This window comes from Corylus avellana, chromosome ca9 (assembly GCF_901000735.1).
Source record: "Corylus avellana chromosome ca9, CavTom2PMs-1.0".
Lineage (NCBI taxonomy): Eukaryota > Viridiplantae > Streptophyta > Magnoliopsida > Fagales > Betulaceae > Corylus > Corylus avellana.
In genome coordinates, this window is record NC_081549.1 from 9,926,707 (window position 1) to 9,941,249 (window position 14,543).

Below are 14,543 nucleotides of genomic sequence, written 5' to 3' on the forward strand. Positions count from 1 at the left end.
GCTTCTTCTTTTTCTTAATAAAAATAAAAAAATAAAAAAACTTTTGGCTAAGCCAAATATGTATCCTAGATAACATCTATCATCACCCACCACACCCCACTTTTATTGAATAGGGAATCCGGAATGGACTAATGATAGATGTTAGCATTGGGCCTTTTCTGTATTCACATGAAATTGATGTGGCTCGTGAAATTACTGTATAATAAACTATCACAATCCAATGGTAATTTTAAAAATTATATTAATTTTTGGATGGAAATAAGAGTGACATTTATCTTTACTTTTCGGAATAATATATTATTTTATACCTAATGTGTGCCAAATATTGCATATTTGGACCTCTTAATTTACATTAGTTAATCCTTTAACTATGTCGTAATCTAATGTTTTGTGTTAGTTTTGTGTTTTTAGTGTTTTTTAGGTTGTTAAAAGAAAACTCTATCTTTAAAGAGAAAAAAATACAAAGTTTGGAAGAAAGCACACAAGAAGACCTAGATGATGTGGTTAAGTTTAACCAAATCAAGGAAATGATTAAATCAGAGTTTCTCTAATTTGAGTCAAAATCAGATTGGATTAAATTTTAGATTTTGCACACATCTTAGTATTTTGACCATAACTTTTTGCTCAAGTATCATATTGAGGTAAAACTAGTTACATTGGAAAGATAACTCAAAATTATACAATTTATTGTGAAATAGGAGTTTCCTAATTCGGATATTTACTATGTCAAAATCTTCCTGCAATAAAATAACGCAAATCTGGACGAATCATATTCCGATTTGTACTAGGATTGCTTCCTAATTTGACTAAAAGACAGACCTTCGAATTTCTTAGGATTACTAGGGCTTCTATGACTCTCCAAAGCCCTATAAATAGACCTCAAAAGCTTCAAAAAAAAGATAGAGATTTGGGAGAACAAAATTCCACAGCTTTTCTCTTTTTAGCTTAGTTTTTCTTTAGGGTTAGGTTTTATTTGTCATAGTCATGTGGAGCTAAATTCTCAACTAAGGTTAGGGATGAAGCCTCATCAATGAAGAACAACAGTACTTTTATGTAAGTTTTTATTGTCCGATTTTATGGTTTAATATTTCAATTGTTTTACTTCTTTTCAATGTATGGAATGATTGTTGGATATATTTTTTGTAATTCAAGGATACATTTAATGATTTGGGATAATTTCACATAATTAATTGCTTGGTTTTAATTGCCTAAATAATTTGATATCCCTTGTGATTTGTTCTACGGATACACTTGGTGTTTTGATTGAGATTGAAAATCTTTTGTGATTTACAGATGCATCTGATGATTTAATTAAAATTAGATTCCTTTTGTGATTTATACAATGAATGGATACATGTGATGGTTTTTATTGACTTTTAAAAGCATAGTAGAACATACCTAAGATTTTATTTGTGAGAACTTCGGATTAATATTAATGAAGAAGGAAGTATGTTGTTATGATTTGGTGAGTGTGGACTCCAAAACCTTAGTACTTTATATTTTGATTGTTTTATTTCAGTTAGTTTATGTTGAGTCTTTTAATTTTCAAAACCCCAAAGTCAAACCTCTTTTGGAACTAGGTTAGGGTTTAATTGATTTAGATTTTAGTTTGTTTACAAAAACACAATTCTCTGTGGCATCGACCTCGCACTTGCAAACCTTTTTTTTTACAAACGATTCGTGTACTTACGAGTAATTAAAATTGTGACATCTCACATTGCCTGGGCATGAAAAAGATGATGTGTTTATATGGAATATACTCTCTCTAAATGGTATGAGGCCTTTTGAGGGTAAACCCATTAATAAAACCGTGCGGGCTTGGTCCAAAGTGGACAATATCATATCACTTGAAGTAGGGGTGTCACATATGGTATCAAAGCTATAGCCCAGCCCGAGATGGGGGGAGCGTGCACAAGCCCATGAGGGTCGCCAACGAGGACGTTGAGTCCTAAGAGGGGATGATTGTGACGTCCCACATTGCCTGGGCATGGAAAGGATGATATGTTTATATAGAATATACTCTCTTTAAATAGTATGAGACATTTTGGGGGTAAACTCAATAATAAAATCGTACGGGCTTGGCCCAAAGTGGACAATATCATACCACTTGAAGCAGGGGTGTTACAAAAATTTTCACAACAATACCTTATTTGAATTTTTTTTTACAAAAAGGCAAGATTATTAAAAATAACAAAAAAAAAATACTCTTACGTGATGTTCGGTTCATGAAATCTTAGGCTCTATTTGTTAATGTTTTTGAATTGTGATTTTTGTTTTTGGTTTGAAAAAAATGTTTTAATGTAATATAAAAATAATATTGATCTGAAAGTAATCCATACAAACTAGAGCCTCCAAAGTACGATAACAGCTGAAAAATACTACTCTCTAAAATAATATGATAGTACACACAAAACTGCGAGCCTTCGCTCAACAACTTAAGCCTTTGTGAACAACTTCAATCTGCATCCCTAAGGCTAACATGTTAACATGTAAAACAATAATATTCAAACAGGTAGAAATAAAACATATAAGTCCACAACTTAATAAATAAATCGCCAATAAAACAGTGTCCATGTTATGAGCCCAATTTAGTTGGAAATAATGTATAAAGATGAAGAATCTTTTAGAAATGTTTTGATAGAGTGTCACTAAAATATTAGTAAAGCTTAGCAAGAAGTTTAGACAAATTATGCACGATAACAACTATTTCAATAATTATGCTAATACGAGAAGTAGTACATTTAAAGGGTAGTTTAAGGCAAAATTCGGAGAAACATCTTGTAGTGTTAAGGTAGAAAATCATGTTGATGAAGTGTACAATAAAACAACAATAATTATTTCAAAGTCCATAATCATCCTCCATATAGCCTACTCAAACCCATAACCCTCTCGCAATGAGGTTTGCTCATCCCATGGGACTTCAGGTACAACATCAATGCCTCAATGAGGTATAATAGGCAGTCATCACTAGTTGTCTAATTAGGTCCAATATTGGGTGATCCATACAACTAACGATGCCACAAGGCATGATTGCAATCTTGGGAACCCGTGAAACCGTGACGTTCCCAAGGACCCAACCAAGTCCCGGTCCGGAGGTGGGCATTTGATGGGTGACACCATCCGAGCAGCTAAAGGAGATGTGGGGGATGCTATCTGGGCTGCCCCATCTACTCCAAACAATAAGCGTAAGGCCAACAAAGTTAAGGCCAAAATGGAGGAGCCTTCTAGGAATGCTAAACACAAGCGGGGAGAGGGTGAGACATCTTCTCGGCCATCTTGGGACTATTGCTACTTCTTTCCCCAAGCAGACTTTCGAGGTGCCGGTGATGCCTGTTGCCACCGTCAACCACCAAGTGTGAAAGAGGTTTTTAGAGGTGGCCCCCCTTGCCACCCTTTATAATATCTCGGATGATTCTTCACCCGAGGTTTGATCTAGCTAATGGAGGATCGATCCTGGTAAAAGGAGGATTGATCCTACCAAGGGAGGATTGATCCTACCTTGGTAGGATCGATCCTCGCTAGGCAGTTCCTTATCAGTTTGGCATTTAGTACCATTTGGCAAGAGTCATCCAAAGAATTTAACTTTCAACATTCTTACTTTTTACATCACATCAATCAATTTTTACTACTATTTAATAAAAAAAATCACTACAAAACAAAATTTTTTCACTTTTCCATACCAAACATTCTTACTTTTTTCTCCTATCAATCAATTTTTGCTACAGTTCATGTCCACTAAGCAGTAATTGTCCAATGCCAAACAGAGCCAATTTGAACACTTTTCAGTTTGGAAACCAACGCAACTTTTCTTTTTTTTTTGGTCAACTATGTACACTCACATACCTAACAACTTTTGTAGTGATCTAAATAATTAACTAAGCTTAGTTAAAGGGTTAATTTAGACTTTGGGTCATTAGGAACAGCTGGAAGGGCATTTAGAAATTTTAAACTTTTTGAACGGATGTACGCCCGAGGACCACCGTACGTACGCTCTTGTCTTTTGATGAGTGTCAAATATTACATTCTTGGACCCCTTTATTTACATTAGTTAATCTTTTAGCTATGTCATTATTTAATGTTTTGTATTAGTTTTGTGTTTTTAGTATTTTGTAGGTCGTTGAAAAAAAACTACAGCTTTAAAGGGAAAAATGCAAAGTTTGGAAGAAGCATACTTTGAAAAGACCTAGATAATGTGGTTAAGTTTATCCAAATCCAGGAAAAAGGTAAAATCGGATTAAAGATCAGATTGGATTAAATTTCAAATTGGATAAAATTTTGGATTTGATTCAAATTCAGATTCTGCACATGTCTCAGTATTTTGACCATAACTTTCTGCTCACATATCGGATTGAGATGATTTAAGCAGAATTGGAAATCTAACGCAAAATACTACAAGTCGTTATGAAATAGGATTTTTCTAATTTGGATAGTTACTATGCCAAAATCGCCCCGCCATAAAAAAATACAAATCTGGACGAATCTTATTCCGATTTTAGACTTCTATTTTGGACAGGGAGACAAACCTCCGAATTGTCTAGGTTTAATAGGGCTTCTAGGACTTCCCTAAGCCTATAAATAGATCTCTTTGCATTCAAGAAAATATATACAATTCCAGATAGCAAAATTCTACAGTTTTTTCTCTTTAGTTTAGTTTAGGTTTAAATTTTAGTTTTATTTATGTGGAGTTAAATTCCCAACTAAGGTTGGGGATGAAGCCTCACCAATGAAGAACAACTTTACTTTTATGTAAGTTTTTATTATTCAGATTTTATTGAGCTTAATTTCAATTGTTTAACTTCATTTCAATGTGTGAAATAATTCTTGGATATCTTGTTGTGATTCAAGAGTACACTTGATGATTTAAGATAACTTCACATAATTGATTGCTTGGTTTTATTTGCTTAAAAATTGGATATCCCTTGTGATTTGTTCTTCAGATACATCTGGTGTTTCAATTAAATTTGGATTTCTTTTGTGATTTGTGCAATGAATGGATACATGTGATGATTTTGATTAATCTTTTGAAGCATAGTAAAACATACATAAGATTTAATTTGTGAGAACTTCGGATTAATATTGATGAATATGAAGTATATTGTTATGATTCAGTGAGTGTGAATTCTCAAACCTTAGTACATTTATCTTTTGTTTTACTTTATTTAGTTTATGTTGTCTTTTAGTTTTAAAAACCTAAAATCAAAAACCATTTGGAACTAGATTATGATTTAATTAGTTTAAATATAAATTGCTCTTTCAAAAACACAATTCCCTGTGGGTTCGACCTCGCATTTACAAAACATTATATTGTAAACAATTCATGCACATGCGAGTATTAAAATTTGCACAATAAGATTTTGGTGCTGTTGCCGGGGAATTGTTCAATTTTTTAAAACAATTTTATGTTTAAATTGATTTTATCTTTCTACTAGTTATAATTATGATTTTTATTTTTCTGCAATTTTTATTCCTGTTTCTAATATATATATATATAAGATTTTTCATTTTCATTTTCTTTGTTGTTTTTCGGCTTATTTTGCAATTCTGCCGAATCTTGATCCGCACACTGATCTGAGTGAGATCAAGCACACTCGCGCCGCAAGGAGCACCAGTCAATAGACCATGGCGCGGCAGACAGTACCTTTTGAACACCAACGCAAGTGTGATCGAGTGCAACTACAGTACGCTCGAGTGCACTCACGGTCAAAGGCAACATCTATTTCATGTTGTGCGCGCCTGCGCTCGACAACTCCTTGCTTCAGTTCGAGTGCACGCATGCAACTACAACATCACTAATGGATCAGCGCACCTGCGCTCGATCTCATCCAGCCTACGCTCGAATGCACCTTCAGATAGCAAAATTTTATAGTTTTTTTCTTTAGTTTAGTTTAAGTTTAGATTTTAGTTTTATTTATGTGTAGTTAAATTCCCAACTAAGGTTAGGGATGAAGTCTCACTAATGAAGAATGACGTTACTTTTATGTAAGTTTTTATTATTCCGATTTTATTGAGCTTAATTTCAATTGTTTTATTTCTTTTCAATGTGTGGAATAATTCTTGGATATTTTGTTGTGATTTAAGGAAACACTTGATGATTTAAGATAATTTCATATAATTGATTGCTTGGTTTTATTTGCTTAAAAATTGGATATCCCTTGTAATTTGTTCTTCGGATACATTTGGTATTTCAATTAAATTTGGATTCCTTTTGTGATTTGTGCAATGAATGGATACATGGGATATTTTTGATTAATCTTTTGAAGTATAGTAAAACATACATAAGATTTAATTTGTAAGAACTCCTGATTAATATTGATGAACATGAAGTATGCTGTTATGATTCAGTAAGTGTGAATTCTCAAACCTTAGTACCTTTATCTGTCATTTTACTTTATTTAGTTTATGTTGTCTTTTAGTTTTAAAAACCCAAAATCAAAAACCTTTTGGAACTAGGTTAGGATTTAATTAGTTTAGACTTAAATTGCTCTTTCAAAAATACAATTCTCTGTGAGATCGACCTCGCACTTGCAATCCATTAACTACAATCAATTCATGCACTTGCGAATTAATATAATTTGCACAACATCTTTAAGTGAGGACGTACGATGGGGGACCACTGGATGTACTCTGCCAATAGTACGACATACTCTGCAAATAGTATGCAGACGTACGCCCCAATAGTACTAGACGTACGCTACTTTTGGGTTAACCCCTCGATAATACATGAACGTATGCGCCTTTGGACTGCTGGGTAAATAGTACCGGACGTCCGCTACTTTTCAGAATAGTTGGTAGCACCCTCTGCTTTTTCTCACCTATAAATACCCCCTTACCCCATCGCTCTTTCACGCTCATTTCCGCCCCTAAACCCTCTAGAGACCTATGTGTGAGTGTTTTGTGATTTTTGAAAGTTCTTGGAAGGGAATGAAAGATTTCTTGGAGGTTTTTGGCTTCAAGGATGTAATTTCTAAGCTTAGTTTGTTCCTTATTTGTTATGTTGTTTAAGTGCTTTTCATAGTTAGCTTAGTTGGTAGTTTGTAGCTTCTAGTTATGTTGTTGCCCTTAATCTTGGTTTAAGCATGGGTTAGCATTTAATTCTTGTTGAGCATATTTCATTTTGCATGGAGGTGTTGTTTTGAGATAGGAGGTCCTATAAATCCTTTTGGTAGCTTTAGAACCAGTTTGGGAGGATAGAAGGACAGTTGAACCAAATGAGGTTCTACCTGAACCTCCTAGGCAGACGTACGGCCAAAGACTCGGATGTACGGTCAAAAGTGCTCTAGGTAACGCCACTTTGGCCAGTTGTTCGATAGCCTCTGTATTCATGTTCTAGGTTCATTTTAGTTGGATTTAGAACTAATGATAGGTATTTTCTTAGTATTCGAGGTTATGGGGGCTCAAGGAAATTTTATGGAGGAGCCTTACGACCCAAGTGAGTACAAACTCATATGGATGCTTGTTGTTACTTTTCTCGCATTGCACGTCTATTTTATATATATCAAACATGCATATTTTGCAACTCTCATGAAATACATATTAGAACTATTGTGAACTCTCTTTTGGGAAAACATGTGTTGATTAAAAAGATAATAATGAGGCTTGTAAAACTATGCATGTAAAAGACTTATAAGATTAATTGCATTGTGTGACATGGTATACCGGTACCTACGGGATAACAGCTATGGACTTACTATACAGGTTAACTTTATGGTCAAATGTGTTATGTGGGAGCTTTGGATCTAATGATTTCGTGACCAGGCATAGCCATTCCCTAATGGATGGTCATTACAGGACGTACATCATTAGTGGTATGGGTAATCCGAGGTCGGACTTGGTCGTGCCACTAGTGTTATGGATGGTAGAGTACAATATCCGGGGCACCAGTGCTATATTACAAGTCTCTCGGGATAGCGCCAACCCTATTGAGAAGGGGTAATATCTCAGGTAGACCATACGATTAAACTATTACTGTTACTCATGATTATAAACATATATTATATCTATATCACATCATGATAAACTATATCTCATAATATTGTATGTGCTTTATAAATAATTAAGTTCACTATTTAATGACGGGTACATCATGTGCATTTATACTTACTAAGTTGTCGGACTTACCCTTGTATTATTTTCCTTTTTTCTCCATATGAACAACTATGCGGTTATAGATAGTTTAGCAGAAGTGGATACCGCGAAGCATCCGGTTATTGTGGAGGATTTGACCCTGGAAATGCTTGAGGATTTGTTGCGAGCTTAGGCGGGTGCTCATGGTAATTAGTACTTCTGAGTTATGCTATAGACTTAAGAGCTTTTATGCATGTTTGCATATTAAGGTATAACATGAATCCTTTGTAAAGATGACTTGTGTAGTATGATTTCCATTACTTTGATGATTCTTGGTAGATGCTATGGTTGTAATGATTAATGTTTATAGAATCATGATGTTTCTGCTGTTTAGTATTCTCTCTTTCAAGGTGTAAAGGTTCCTGAGTCTTTTTCTACGAGGGGTAAGGCTTGGAGACGAACCGTGAAGTTAATTACTAGTTAATAAATTTCTGGGGCGTTATAATTGGTATCAGAGCAGTTACTCTTTGGACCACATAAATTGATCTATTAGGTATTAGGCCATGATTTATCAGAGCTTTTGGCTTCGCTGACTGTAGGAGATGATCTACCAGAGCATAGGATAGATTAAATGTATACAAGGGACGCAGAGTTTCGAATCTTGATACCTAATGATCTTGAGGATGCTGGACTTTAGGATCTTAGGAATTCGATATGATATTGAAGTCAGGATTAGGACAGCTTTGATGATGCAACTTTGGATATTAGGAATGATCTGCACTAAGATAGTTACATACGGTCTTAAGCATAGACTTACTTTAGAGAAGGTGGTAGTAATTTAAGCCCTTAATAAGGATAGGTTTGCGACTAGGTTGATGTCTTAAGAGAGGCTCGATGTAGCATTTTGAAGAAGGGGCTGATGATCGTTATGACTGCAGAGATATCACGGCACAATGGCATTAGGAGAAACGATGGTAAGAGACCATCCCAAGCTCGAGAGGCATTGGAAACTGTGGCAAGACTTCTGGTGGAGGCTTTGGTCAACATACGAGGAAAAGGGACTCCAAGTGGAAACAAAGGTTGCTCTTTTAAAGAGTTTGACGAGCACCCTTTCCTTGTGTTTGAGGGGAACCTGAACTCTGGAAAAGTAAAGGATTGGCTTATGGACTTGGAAGAGCTGCTATGAGCTATGGATTGAACTGAGGAGCAAAGAGTCAAGTACACGACCTACAAGTTCTCTAGAGGAGTAAGGCAATGGTGGAACGCTAAGCGAAACTCGCTAGTGATGGAATTAGGAAGCGAGGAGGCTATTATGTGGACCCGATTCAAGGAAGAGTTCTGTTAGGAGTACTCACGGAGCTTGAGAAGGATGATACCCTAACAGTCACGTCCCAACAAGAAATAGAGTCGTTTGTACCATATGTGTGGCAGGCTGCATTTTGGGAAATGCAAATTAAGGACAATTGGTGTTACGGATGTGGCAAGGTAGGACACTTCATTTGAAACTTCAACTAGGCTAAAAGGAATGGTAATGGTTTACCTGGAAGGAAATTATGGCAGGACAAGAGATAAGCGTAACCACTAGAATTGTTTAAGGCATGCGGATTCGCTTTGTTTTGGAGTTAGGGGTTGGGATACTGGATGTATACTCAAACATCAACCAGTTGTATTTTGTTTTGTACTTGCACTTGACTTTGGGTTTTGGACCTAAAAGTATAACATTAACTCATAGTTTTATTAATACATGATGTTTATTATGCTATGATTGATGTGTTGATGATACGTTTCATGATTTTGTTAATTGCCCATTAGAAGGATGTTAAGGCATGATATTTTTGAACTTAGATTCTAGTAAAAGGCAATTGGTGAATCTTGTACCTTTGGTTCTTGTATGCATGGATTACATGATTTTGGGATACATATGAGCTAAGAGATTCTAGAGAATCTTTATGTACCTGAATGGACTAAGGAGTTATCAGGTACAAATGTCTATGGAGACAAATGAGGTAGTTAGAGCTAATCTAAGGATTATAATCGCAAGATCAATTATCATCATGGCAAGGCTAATATATTAGCTAGCGCATTGAGCAAGAAGTCGACAGTAAAGCTTGTCACTCTTGCAATTTCCCAACCCTAGTTGGTTATGAAATTCACTACGATAGGAGTAGAAGTGGTAGATGAGGGTGCGCCTGCACACTTATCTAACCTGGTGGTTGAATCAGAATTGTTTGCTCTGATTAAAGCTGCTCAAGTTGGAGGACCCTCAGTATACCTAGATCAAGCAGTTGCTAAGGTACAAGGGTTTTGCCTAGGGGTGGCAAAATGGGTACCTGACACGACCCGATTACGACCAGCGGGTACCCGTTACACGATTAGCCTATACACAGACAAGACCCGTTTAGCTAAACGGGTAATCGGGTCTGACACGATTATGACACGAAAATAGCCGGGTAACCCGACACGACCTGTTTTACCCGTTTAAAATAACTGGGTCTAAATGGGTAGGCACGACCCGACAAGACCCAACACGACCCGTTAAATAAAAAAAATTATATTAAATCAAAAAATTTAACTAATGCGTTTTTTTCCAATTAAAAATTTTCGTGTTTCTAAAAAAAATTAAGAATTGGTTTGCTTTTGTTAGAAACGTAGGGTTTCTTGTTTTTTTTCTTTCTTTTTTTCACTTTCTCCTCTCTGCCGACACTCACAACTCACAGGTCACAACATGTATTCCTCCTTTCTTCTTTCCTTAGTATTCACAACATCTATTCCTCCTTTCTTCCTTGTTTTGGGGCTTTCTTTCTCTTGCTTCTTACTTCTTCTGGTTTATTCTCTCTTCACTTAAAACTGATTGTGTGGTTTCGACGGCGAGGAGGGAGACCCAAGAGAGAGAGAGCCGAGACTTGAGAGGGAGACGGAGGGAGAGTAAGAGACCGAGACTTGTTGAGAGAGAGTGAGCAAGTAGAGAGTGAGACTGTGAGAGAGGCAGTAGATCGCTATGGCTTATCCTGGGAAAAAAAAAAAAAAAAGGGTCTAGCGGGTTGACCCGCCAGACCCGGATACTGTGCGGGTCTGACGGGTCGACCCGCCAGACCCGCACAGTAATCGTGTCTGACGAGTCGACTCAGCAGACCTGCCAGACACGAAATTACCGGGTCTTAATCGAGTAGACCCGATTACGACCCGAACCCGATAAGCCCAAACCTAATACCTGTTTTTTCGTGTCGTGTTCGTGTCGGGTTCGCGGGTCGTGTCAAAATTGCCGGCCCTAGTTTTGCCTTAAGGATGATGGGTTGCTCACCCATTTCAAACAAGTGTGTGTGCTGGAGGATGGAGGACTAAGAAAGGAGATCATGAGCAAGGCTCACCATTCTCCATATACTGTATATCCCTAAAGTATTAAGATGTACAAGGACGAGAAAAAGACGGAATTGGAGTTTAGTACCAATTTTCACCCACAGATGGATGGTCAGTCGAAGCGGACTAACCAAATCCTGGAGGACAAGTTACGGGCTTGCGTATCGACTTGAAAGGTAGTTGGATTTATTACTTACCTTTGATCGAGTTCGCCGACAATATTAGCTACAAGCGACTATTGGAATGCCACCTTACAAAGCACTTTATGGACGAAAGTGTCAATCGCCCTTGTATAGGGACAACATAGCAAGAGGCAGACATTGGGGCCTAAAATGATTCAAGATACTCGTGACAAAATGCTTACCATCAAACAAAAAATGGATGCATCCTAGAGTCGGCCGAAGAGCTACGCCGATAACTAGAGACAACCTTCGAAATTCAAAGTAGGAGATCATGTGTTCCTTAAGTCGATGAGGGGAATGATGCAATTTGGGAAGGAATGGGAGATTGGCATACAAGGTTACCTTGCCCCTAGACTTGGTGGAAACACATGATGTTTTTCTTGTCTCGGTATTAAGGAAGTACATCGCTAAGCTAGACTTAGTGGTGGAGTACATACCTTTGAAGATGCAGGAAGGATTGACGTACATCGAGGAGCTGGTGAAAATCATGGATCGAGAGGAGCAATTGATACGTGCCAAGACGATTTCCATCGTCAAGGTATTGTAGCATAATCATGGTGGAAAGTGGAGTAGGACATACAGAACCGTTATCCACATTTGTTTGAGACTCTTTCTTGACTTCTAATTGGACAGTATACCTATTCCTGTTTTGGTTAAAGGGATAGTCGAGTAAGAAAGAGTTTGTTTTCCTCTATAGGGTTATAGCATAGATACCCACCAATCCGAACTGTATGTAGAATTACTTGACTTGGGTGTCGAGATTGACAATGACTAGTACAGTGTAGGAAACACTAAGTACGATGTCCTTCATGACTTTCCATTCAGGTTCAAGGATTTTATTCGTATGGTTGAATTCTTTTAGCTTTGGATAGTATGTCTATTCGTTACAGTTATAGGTAACTGTTATATTGGGATTGTTAAAGAATGGTCGATTAAGATAAGTTCACTTCCGGCTAGGGAGTATGGCACCATGTCAAAGATACCCACGGGTTTGACTCCATGTGGAGTTACTTCAAGTTTTACGATGGTTGATATAGTGTGGGTAACATCAACTACAACACCCTTAGTGACTTACAACTGGATTTGGTACAACTTTTGAGGATGCTAATGTGGATCAATTTATATTGGACGAAGTGGCTCAGTGCCAGAAGAACGGATGTGATAAGATTTTTCCCAAGGATGGGCTGAGGAAAACCTTATAAGACTACGGACGTTAAGGTGATGTTACTACTTCTTCTTGTGTTTTGGGCTACGAAATTTCAACATTTTTATAAGGAGATGAAAATGTAGTGACGCAAATAATTAACTAAGCTTAGGTAGCTTAGTTAAAGGGTTAATTTGGATTTTGGATCACTAGGGACAGCTGTAAAGGCATTTTGAAAATTTTGGACTTTGAGACCGGACGTACGCCCGGGGACCACCGTACGTACACTCTTATCTTTAAGTGAGGATGTACGTTGGCGGACTACTAGACGTACTCTGCCAATAGTATGCTGTACTCTGCAAATAGTACACGGACATACGCCCCAATAGTACTGGACGTACTCTACTTTCGGGTTAACCCTTTGATAATACCTAGATGTACGCTATAACCTTTGGACCGCTGGGTAAATAGTATCAGATGTACGCCCCAACAGTATCGGACGTCCACTACTTTTTTAGTTCTCTTTATACATTATATTTTTATTATAATAAGGTATATACAATCAAAAAATAAATTATACCACAATATATGTATCACAAAAAGCATATCTATTTGACTTCATAAATATATGTCAAATTGATATATCAGTTAACATGTAGGCACTAGTACAAAAATAAAGGAAAATACAAAATACAAAGTGTCTAAAATTACATTTTACGCGGTCTTAGAGAAACAAAATCATCAAGTATCAAATCTGAATCAAAGCTTTCGGAAATTTCCCTTTCAATGTAGACAAGTAAATTATCTCCAAGAAGCTCATCTTCCATTTTGTTACGAAGTCTTGTTTTAACAATTTTCATTGCAGAAAATGCTCGTTCAGTAGTTGCTGTAGACACCAGAAGAGTCAAAACAAGACAAATCAATCTATCAATAAAATAGTATGTATCTGATTTTTCTACCTCTATCAATCCTCGACATAATTCTGCAATGGAAGACAATCTTTGTAGTTTCAAATGATTAAGCATATCAACTTCAAAATGCTTCAACAGAAATCTCAAAATAATTTTCTCCTAAAAATCAAGGGAATAGTACTTCTCTGGAAGACTACATATATCATCAATATTAAATGATTTATAAGCATAATTTGGATCCAAAGCTAAACTAAGTGTCAAGAGTTCCATTGCCCTATCACCAAATCTACTATCGAGCTCTTGCAATTGAAAGTCTATAGTAGCATTGAATATGTCAAAATGATAATGATGTTCCACCATAATGTGATCCCGTTGATGACAACCTCAGCCTTCAACATAACGAGTACCCAAATCCGGAATATCTATTTCAAATTGCTTGGAGAATGAGATTACTTTTTCAAGCAAATTATCTCAATCTTCATTTCTCAATTTTTAGAGGAGTGTTTTTGTATTAGAAACTAACTGTATATCATTTAAGATGTCTTGAGATTTTTGTTGCAAATGTTGACAAAAACAATCAGTAGTACCCATGATTTCCCTCATCAAATGTAAAATGAATATGAATTTGAATGATATAATCATTTTATAAGTAGTATTAGCATCCCCCCGTTGAGAGTAAATGGATCATTCTTTTATAATATTTTCAAGCACTGAACAAGCAGGATTAAACAACCTTAGTAGGCTACAAATAGAATGAACATGCCAACCCTAACGAGAATCACTAACTCGTTTCAAAGTGCCAATTTAGTTAGCTCATTTTCCAGTTTCAAATTCATCAATAGCTATCAAATGTGAGATATCTGCTTTTTGAGCATCTTGCAGATC